This window comes from Rhinolophus sinicus, chromosome 10 (genome assembly GCF_057876585.1).
Source record: "Rhinolophus sinicus isolate RSI-liver-muscle chromosome 10, RSI-T2T, whole genome shotgun sequence".
Taxonomy (NCBI): domain Eukaryota; kingdom Metazoa; phylum Chordata; class Mammalia; order Chiroptera; family Rhinolophidae; genus Rhinolophus; species Rhinolophus sinicus.
This window is the reverse complement of record NC_142510.1, coordinates 18,964,342-18,974,171: the sequence shown is the minus strand read 5'-3', so window position 1 is coordinate 18,974,171 and position 9,830 is coordinate 18,964,342. Positions and strand designations below refer to the sequence as shown.

The 9,830-nt window shown below is 69.1% G+C and overlaps 3 pseudogenes; all 3 read right to left on the bottom strand.

Annotated features, from left to right (window-relative positions):
* Positions 1-532: 532 nt before the first annotated feature.
* Positions 533-652, bottom strand: LOC148756899 (5S ribosomal RNA; annotated as a pseudogene).
* A 2,050-nt stretch (positions 653-2,702) lies between these two features.
* On the bottom strand, positions 2,703-2,822 carry LOC148756898 (5S ribosomal RNA; annotated as a pseudogene).
* A 6,019-nt stretch (positions 2,823-8,841) lies between these two features.
* LOC148756897 (5S ribosomal RNA) lies at positions 8,842-8,961 on the bottom strand (annotated as a pseudogene).
* Positions 8,962-9,830: the final 869 nt, after the last annotated feature.

The window sequence follows — 9,830 nt, the reverse complement described above, 5'->3', positions numbered from 1 at the left end:
GAGGTGCCTGCCAGCGGAGACAGAAGACTCCGGTGGGGCGGGGCGGGTGGGCGTCCCGTTTGCCCGAGGACACGCCGATCCTGTGTGTCGGGTCCCGGGGGCAGGCGCAGGGATGGGCGTCCCCTGGGCTCGGGCCGAGGTGCAAAGCACCGGCACGTCCTGGGATGGAGAGAGCCTGGTGGAGGCCTGCGCCGGCAGGCAGCCCTGGGCTTGGGCGTTGGGGGTTGCGGCGGCGGCAGGGTCGGGGAGCGAGAGGGAGCCCTGCGATGGCGGTGGCGGCGGCGGCTACCGAGACGCGGCTGACTGCTGCAGGCTGACGGCCTGCCTCGGCGAAGAGCACTAAGAAGAGGGAGTGGGGGGGAGCCCTGGCCGACAGGCCTGGTGTGCGGCCGGGGATGCGAGCTTGTATTGCTGGGCGGCTGACCCTCCTCTGGCCAGGGGGACCTTCGGCTGCCTGGGCGGCTGCAGAGGGGCAAGGGGCGGCAGGGGTTCGGAGGGAGCCACGCCGGGGCGGCGGCGCAAAAGGAGAGGCGAGCAAAAGCCTGCAGCTATTCCCAGGCGGTCTCCCATCCAAGTACTAACCAGGCCCCTCCCTGCTTAGCTCCCGAGATCAGAGGAGATCGGGCGCGTTCAGGGTGGTATGGCCGTAGACGCTGGGACCCGGCTCCCCGCGCCCCAAGAGCCTGCTCCCGGCCTGCCTCTGACCGCGCGCCGTGCTGCTGGGCCGCTAGGGTGGCGAGCACGTCTGCCTGAGCGCCTCCCGCCCGCTCCCCGCCTCCTCCGGACGCCGCTGGTGTGGGCGACGGGCTACTCCTGGCCCGCAGCGAGGCCCCTTCGCGCCCCCCAGTGGCTCTAACGGGCCTCTGTCACTTCCATGACTGTGACATATGTCTGGGCGCCCTGGCATCCTGGGCCTCCCCAGGCCCCGAAGGGCTTTTACCCCACCCCCCTACCCCAACCCCTCTCTTCTTCCCCCAGCCCCACAACCGCACACCCCCCTTGCTGCTGTGCTGTCCCCACCTCTCAGGGCCACCGAGGGGGTCGCAGGGTCCTCTCAGTCCCCTCCGGCCCTAGGGACGTGCAACCCAGGCCCTGGCCCTGACCGGACCCATCCACAGGCCCAAAGCCAGGGAGAGCCACCCGCGCCACCAGGGTGCAGCATCTCCAGTCTGCAGCCACCCTTCGTCACAAGCCTTCAGTCTGGGCCCTGGAACCCTCGTCAGCGACCGGAGCCCCGCCCGATGTCCGGTCCCTTCACTGGCTACACGTCACCTCTCCTGACCCAGGGAGGTGAGAGAGAGGATGACAGAAGGCCAGAGACGGAGCAACAGAGAGGCGGAGAGAGACAGACGGGGACTGTGGGGACAGACTCGCAGAGAGCACTCTCCAGGCTCTGGGCCTCGCGTGGAGGGGTGCTGCTTGGGGGCTGCATGGTCATCAGCTGTGACCGCTTGGCCATCAGCTGTTGCCAGTTGGCCACTGGCCACCGGAGGAGCTGCGGTGGCCAAGCTGGGAAGCGCGGATGGTGGACTGCAAATTGCAGAGGGGCGCGGATTGCAGTGGGCCCGCTTGGCGGGTCGACGGGCGGTGTGTCGGTGGGTTGGCAGAGAAGCGGCCGACAGGTTGGGGATCGGGCGGCTCCGGCTTGCCGTGGCTCCGAGCCAGCCGCCCGTGAGACATAGTGCTATGAGCCCCCTATCCGTGGCTCTGTTGGTGTTCCCTCTTGGCCTCGCCATATCCTGCCTTCTTGTGCGGGCAGAGGGACTAGAGTCCCCGCAGGACAGGGACCGACAGAGAGAACGGGAGGAGGAGAAAGAGGGAGCGAGATCGAAATATACACCTATATGTACCTGTATGTACCTAGACATACAGAGAGACATGGACAGAGACAGAGAAAGATGGGGCTGGCACGCGGGGAGAGAGCTCCTGAGCCAGAGCCAGAGCCCAACAGGCACGTCACAGAGCCAGAGAGACATGGGGTGGGGGAGGGGGGAGGGACGCACAAGCGGGCACACGGACTGGGACAGACGCACTGACGCTGCTTTGAAGTGGCAGGTTCTCAACCGAAGTGTGGTCATGCCCGTGGCTGGGCTCCACTAAGGAGGCAGTGCCCGGGCATTGAAAGTCACCCTTGAAGCCCCCGGGCCGGGCGGGAGGGCCAGTAGGCTCCGAGCCCCGCCCAGGAACCCCCCCGCCCCGCGGGAGGAGAGTGGCAGCCCACAGGCACCCTGGTTGAGAGTGTTGTGTGCCTGCGTGCCTGCACTTCCCCTTGTGGTGGTCTCTCCTGGAGTCCGAGGGCGTGCGGTGTGTTGGGGTGCTGCTCCCTCAGTCCCCTGCTTTGTCCCGGCTCTTTGTACCCTGTGTGTTGGGGCCACCGCGGGAAGGGAGGGTTCCTGGCTCTTGTGGGCGATGGGAGGGGGCGCGCGGGGGTGTGGGGAGAGGTGCCTGCCGGCGGAGACACAGGCTCGGCTAACTGCTGCTGGCTGACTGCCTGCCTCGGCGAAGAGGACTAAGAAGAGGGTGTGGGGGTGAGCCCTGGCCGACGGGCCTGGTGTGCGGCCGGGGCTGCCAGCTTGTAGCGCCGGGTGGCTGACGGGCCTCTGGCCAGGGGGACCTTCGGCTGGATGGGCGGCTGCAGAGGGGCAAGGGGCGGCAGGGGTTCGGAGGCAGCCACGCAGGGGCGGCGGCGCAAAAGGAGAGGCGAGCAAAAGCCTACAGGTATTCCCAGGCGGTCTCCCATCCAAGCACTAACCGGGCCCCTCCCTGCTTAGCTCCCGAGATCAGAGGAGATCGGGCGCGTTCAGGGTGGTACGGCCATAGACGATGGGACTCGGCTCCCCGCGCCCCAAGAGCCTGCTCCCGGCCTGCCTCGTGAGCCCGCGCCATGCAGATGCGCGGCTCCGGTGGCGAGCATCGACCTGCTGGCCGGCTCTGCCAGCACCGCGTCCCCCCCCCAGTCCGGCTCCCCGCCTCTTCCGAATGCCCCTGGCGTGGGCGGCGGGCTACTCCTGGCCGGCAGCGAGGCCCCTTCGCGCCACCCGAGGCTCCATGGGACACTGCCACTTCCCTGATGGTGCCAGAAGTCGTGGAACTCTGGCATCCTGGGACTCCCCGGACCCAGACCGCCATACACCCCGCCCCCCTACCGCCACCAGGTTTACCAACAACCGCACCCCCAAGGCTGGGGGAGGCCTGCACCAGCAGGCAACCCTGGGCTTGGGAGTTGTGGGAGGACCCCGCGGCGGCGGCTTGGGCGGCTGCGGAGGGGGGGGCTGCGGCGGCGGCGGCGGCGGAGGAGGCCGGGAGAGCAGAGGCGGGAGATTGAGGGAGTATGGCGATGGTGGCGGCGGCGGCGGGGGCTGGGGCGGAGGCGGGGGAGATGGCGGTGCTGGAGGCGGGGAGAGCAGAGGAGGGAGATTGAGGGAGTGCGGCAATGGCGGTGGCGGGGGCGGGGGTGGGGAACAGGGCAGCACTGGCGGCGGGGATGGGGAGCGCGGTGCTGGCGGCCAAGGGGGAGAGAGCAGAGGAGGGAGTTTGAGGGAGTACGGCGATGGCGGCGGCGGGGGCGGGGGAGGGGGCGAGGGCAGCGCTGGCGGAGGGGGTGGGGAGCGCGGTGATTGCGGCGGCGGCGGCGGGAGAAGCGGGGGCTGATCGCGAGCAGCGATGGCGGCGGCGGCGGCGGCGGCGGCGCAGGAAGGTTGTGAGGTCGGCGATGGAGGCAGCGGCAGCGTTGGGGGCTGTGTCGGCGGGCGCTGGGCGCGGGGAGGGTTGGCGGCTTCGGTAGCGGGGAAGAGGGCGGTGCTGGCGGCGGAGGAGGGGAGAGCAGAGGCGGGAGATTGAAGCAGTACAGCGATGGCGGTGGCGAGGGCGGGGGCAGGGGTGAGGTCAGCGCTGGAGGGGGGTGTGGGGAGCGCGGTGATGGCGGCGGATTTGGCGGTGGCGGCGGGGGCGAGGGCAGCGCTGTTGGCGGTGGCGGCGATCGAAGGTCGGCGAAGGGATCGAGATGACAGCCTCCGGGACTGAAGAGGACTGAGAAGAGGGTGTGCGGGGGAGCCCTGGCCGACGGGCCTGGTGTGCGGCCGGGGCTGCCAGCTTGTAGTGCCTGGCGGCTAACCCTCTGCTGGTCAGGGGGACCTTCGGCTGGCTGGGCGGCTGCAGAGAGGCAAGGGGCGGCAGGGGTTCGGAGGGAGCCACGCCGGGGCGGCGGCGCAAAAGGAGAGGCGAGCAAAAGCCTGCAGCTATTCCCAGGCGGTCTCCCATCCAAGTACTAACCGGGCCCCTCCCTGCTTAGCTCCCGAGATCAGACGAGATCTGGCGCGTGCAGGGTGGTGTGGCCTTAGGCGCTGGGACCCGGCTCCCGGCACTCCAAGAGCCTTCTCCCGACCTGCTTCTGAGCGCGCACCATGCTGCTGGGCCGCTCCGGTGGCGAGCATGTCTGCCCGAGCGCCTCCCGCCAGCTCCCCGCCTCCTCCGGACGCCGCTGGTGTGGGCGACGGGCTACTCCTGGCCCGCAGCGAGGCCCCTTCGCGCCCCCCAGTGGCTCTAACGGGCCTCTGTCACTTCCCTGACTGTGACATATGTCTGGGCGCCCTGGCATCCTGGGCCTCCCCAGGCCCCGAAGGGCTTTTACCCCGCCCCCCTACCCCAACCCCTCTCATCTCCCCCCAGCCCCACAACCGCACACCCCCCCTTGCTGCTGTGCTGTCCCCACCTCTCAGGGCCACCGAGGGGGTCGCAGGGTCCTCTCAGTCCCCTCCACCCTAGGGATGTGCAACCCAGGCCCTGGCCCTGGCCGGCCCCACCCACTGGCCCAAAGCCAGGGAGAGCCACCCGCCACCAGGGGGCAGCACGTCCAGTCTGCCGCCACCCTTCCTCACACAGCCTTCTTTCTGGGTTCTCGCCCCTCGTCAGCGACCGGCGTCCCGCCCGATCACTGTTCACTTCACTGGCTACACGTCACCTCTCCTGACCCAGGGAGGTGAGAGAGAGGATGAGAGAAGGCCAGAGACGGAGCAAGAGAGAGGCAGAGAGAGACAGACGGGGACTGTGGGGACAGACTCGCAGAGAGCACTTTCCAGGCTCTGGGCCTCGCGTGGAGGGGTGCTGCGTGGGGGCTGCATGGATATCAGCTGTGACCGCTTGGCCATCAGCTGTTGCCAGTTGGCCATTGGCCACCGGCAGAGCTGCGGTGGCCAAGCTAGGAAGCGCGGATTGTGGACTGCAAATTGCAGAGGGGCGCGGACTGCAGTTGGCCGGCTTGGTGGGTCGGTAGGTTGGTGGGTCTTGTGGTCGGCAGAGAATCGGCCGGCAGGCTGGGGATCGGGCGGCTCCGGCTTGCCGAGTCTCCAAGCCAGCCGCCCGTGAGACATGGTGCTATGAGCCCCCTATCCGTGGCTCTGTTGGTGTTCCCTCTTGGCCTCGCCAAATCCTGCATTCTTGTGCGGGCAGAGGGGCTAGAGTCCCCGCAGGACAGGGACAGACAGACAGAACGGGAGGAGGAGTAAGAGGGAGCGAGATGGAAATATGCTCGTATATGTACATGTATGTATCTAGACATACAGAGAGACATGGACAGAGACAGAGAAAGAGGGGGCTGGCACGCGGGGAGAGAGCTCCTGAGCCAGAGCCAGAGCCCGACAGGCACGTCACAGAGCCCGACGGATATGGGGTGGGGGAGGGTGTGAGGGACGCACAGGCGGGCACACGGACTGTTACAGACGCACTGAGGCTGTGTTGAAGTGGCAGCTCCTCCACCGGAGTGTGGTCGTGCCCGGGGCTGGGCTCCGCTAAGGAGGCATTGCCCTGGCGTTGGCAGTCACCATTGAAGCCTCCGGGGCGGGCCGCCAGGGTCTCCGGAGGGCCTGTGGTCTCTGAGCCCCGCCCAGGCACCCGCCCGCGGGAGGAGAGTGGCAGCCCCCAGGCACCCTGGTTGTGAGGGTTGTGCGCCTGCGTGCCTGCTCTGCCCTTGTGGTGGTCTCCCCTGGAGTCGATGGCGCGTGGTGCGTTGGGGTGCTGCTCCCGCCGTCCCCTGGTTTGTCCCGGCTCTTTGTGCCCTGTGTTTCAGGGACACCGTGGCCGGCGGGAAGGGAGGGCTCCTGGCTCTTGTGGGAGACGGGAGGGGCGCGCGGGGGTGTGGGGCGAGGTGCCTGCCAGCGGAGACAGAAGACTCCGGTGGGGCGGGGCGGGTGGGCGTCCCGTTTGCCCGAGGACACGCCGATCCTGTGTGTCGGGTCCCGGGGGCAGGCGCAGGGATGGGCGTCCCCTGGGCTCGGGCCGAGGTGCAAAGCACCGGCACGTCCTGGGATGGAGAGAGCCTGGTGGAGGCCTGCGCCGGCAGGCAGCCCTGGGCTTGGGCGTTGGGGGTTGCGGCGGCGGCAGGGTCGGGGAGCGAGAGGGAGCCCTGCGATGGCGGTGGCGGCGGCGGCTACCGAGACGCGGCTGACTGCTGCAGGCTGACGGCCTGCCTCGGCGAAGAGCACTAAGAAGAGGGAGTGGGGGGGAGCCCTGGCCGACAGGCCTGGTGTGCGGCCGGGGATGCGAGCTTGTATTGCTGGGCGGCTGACCCTCCTCTGGCCAGGGGGACCTTCGGCTGCCTGGGCGGCTGCAGAGGGGCAAGGGGCGGCAGGGGTTCGGAGGGAGCCACGCCGGGGCGGCGGCGCAAAAGGAGAGGCGAGCAAAAGCCTGCAGCTATTCCCAGGCGGTCTCCCATCCAAGTACTAACCAGGCCCCTCCCTGCTTAGCTCCCGAGATCAGAGGAGATGGGGCGCGTTCAGGGTGGTATGGCCGTAGACGCTGGGACCCGGCTCCCCGCGCCCCAAGAGCTTGCTCCCGGCCTGCCTCTGACCGCGCGCCGTGCTGCTGGGCCGCTAGGGTGGCGAGCACGTCTGCCTGAGCGCCTCCCGCCCGCTCCCCGCCTCCTCCGGACGCCGCTGGTGTGGGCGACGGGCTACTCCTGGCCCGCAGCGAGGCCCCTTCGCGCCCCCCAGTGGCTCTAACGGGCCTCTGTCACTTCCATGACTGTGACATATGTCTGGGCGCCCTGGCATCCTGGGCCTCCCCAGGCCCCGAAGGGCTTTTACCCCACCCCCCTACCCCAACCCCTCTCTTCTTCCCCCAGCCCCACAACCGCACACCCCCCTTGCTGCTGTGCTGTCCCCACCTCTCAGGGCCACCGAGGGGGTCGCAGGGTCCTCTCAGTCCCCTCCGGCCCTAGGGACGTGCAACCCAGGCCCTGGCCCTGACCGGACCCATCCACAGGCCCAAAGCCAGGGAGAGCCACCCGCGCCACCAGGGTGCAGCATCTCCAGTCTGCAGCCACCCTTCGTCACAAGCCTTCAGTCTGGGCCCTGGAACCCTCGTCAGCGACCGGAGCCCCGCCCGATGTCCGGTCCCTTCACTGGCTACACGTCACCTCTCCTGACCCAGGGAGGTGAGAGAGAGGATGAGAGAAGGCCAGAGACGGAGCAACAGAGAGGCGGAGAGAGACAGACGGGGACTGTGGGGACAGACTCGCAGAGAGCACTCTCCAGGCTCTGGGCCTCGCGTGGAGGGGTGCTGCTTGGGGGCTGCATGGTCATCAGCTGTGACCGCTTGGCCATCAGCTGTTGCCAGTTGGCCACTGGCCACCGGAGGAGCTGCGGTGGCCAAGTTAGGAAGCGCGGATGGTGGACTGCAAATTGCAGAGGGGCGCGGATTGCAGTGGGCCCGCTTGGCGGGTCGACGGGCGGTGTGTCGGTGGGTTGGCAGAGAAGCGGCCGACAGGTTGGGGATCGGGCGGCTCCGGCTTGCCGTGGCTCCGAGCCAGCCGCCCGTGAGACATAGTGCTATGAGCCCCCTATCCGTGGCTCTGTTGGTGTTCCCTCTTGGCCTCGCCATATCCTGCCTTCTTGTGCGGGCAGAGGGACTAGAGTCCCCGCAGGACAGGGACCGACAGAGAGAACGGGAGGAGGAGAAAGAGGGAGCGAGATCGAAATATACACCTATATGTACCTGTATGTACCTAGACATACAGAGAGACATGGACAGAGACAGAGAAAGATGGGGCTGGCACGCGGGGAGAGAGCTCCTGAGCCAGAGCCAGAGCCCAACAGGCACGTCACAGAGCCAGAGAGACATGGGGTGGGGGAGGGGGGAGGGACGCACAAGCGGGCACACGGACTGGGACAGACGCACTGACGCTGCTTTGAAGTGGCAGCTTCTCAACCGAAGTGTGGTCATGCCCGTGGCTGGGCTCCACTAAGGAGGCAGTGCCCGGGCATTGAAAGTCACCCTTGAAGCCCCCGGGCCGGGCGGGAGGGCCAGTGGGCTCCGAGCCCCGCCCAGGAACCCCCCCGCCCCGCGGGAGGAGAGTGGCAGCCCACAGGCACCCTGGTTGAGAGTGTTGTGTGCCTGCGTGCCTGCACTTCCCCTTGTGGTGGTCTCTCCTGGAGTCCGAGGGCGTGCGGTGTGTTGGGGTGCTGCTCCCTCAGTCCCCTGCTTTGTCCCGGCTCTTTGTACCCTGTGTGTTGGGGCCACCGCGGGAAGGGAGGGTTCCTGGCTCTTGTGGGCGATGGGAGGGGGCGCGCGGGGGTGTGGGGAGAGGTGCCTGCCGGCGGAGACACAGGCTCGGCTAACTGCTGCTGGCTGACTGCCTGCCTCGGCGAAGAGGACTAAGAAGAGGGTGTGGGGGTGAGCCCTGGCCGACGGGCCTGGTGTGCGGCCGGGGCTGCCAGCTTGTAGCGCTGGGTGGCTGACCGGCCTCTGGCCAGGGGGACCTTCGGCTGGATGGGCGGCTGCAGAGGGGCAAGGGGCGGCAGGGGTTCGGAGGCAGCCACGCAGGGGCGGCCGCGCAAAAGGAGAGGCGAGCAAAAGCCTACAGGTATTCCCAGGCGGTCTCCCATCCAAGCACTAACCGGGCCCCTCCCTGCTTAGCTCCCGAGATCAGAGGAGATCGGGCGCGTTCAGGGTGGTACGGCCATAGACGATGGGACTCGGCTCCCCGCGCCCCAAGAGCCTGCTCCCGGCCTGCCTCGTGAGCGCGCGCCATGCAGATGCGCGGCTCCGGTGGCGAGCATCGACCTGCTGGCCGGCTCTGCCAGCACCGCGTCCCCCCCCCAGTCCGGCTCCCCGCCTCTTCCGAATGCCCCTGGCGTGGGCGGCGGGCTACTCCTGGCCGGCAGCGAGGCCCCTTCGCGCCACCCGAGGCTCCATGGGACACTGCCACTTCCCTGATGGTGCCAGAAGTCGTGGAACTCTGGCATCCTGGGACTCCCCGGACCCAGACCGCCATACACCCCGCCCCCCTACCGCCACCAGGTTTACCAACAACCGCACCCCCAAGGCTGGGGGAGGCCTGCACCAGCAGGCAACCCTGGGCTTGGGAGTTGTGGGAGGACCCCGCGGCGGCGGCTTGGGCGGCTGCGGAGGGGGGGGCTGCGGCGGCGGCGGCGGCGGAGGAGGCCGGGAGAGCAGAGGCGGGAGATTGAGGGAGTATGGCGATGGTGGCGGCGGCGGCGGGGGCTGGGGCGGAGGCGGGGGAGATGGCGGTGCTGGAGGCGGGGAGAGCGGAGGAGGGAGATTGAGGGAGTGCGGCAATGGCGGCGGCAGGGGCGGGGGTGGGGAACAGGGCAGCACTGGCGGCGGGGATGGGGAGCGCGGTGCTGGCGGCCGAGGGGGAGAGAGCAGAGGAGGGAGTTTGAGGGAGTACGGCGATGGCGGCGGCGGGGGCGGGGGAGGGGGCGAGGGCAGCGCTGGCGGAGGGGGTGGGGAGCGCGGTGATCGCGGCGGCGGCGGCGGCGGGAGAAGCGGGGGCTGATCGCGAGCAGCGATGGCGGCGGCGGCGGCGGCGACGG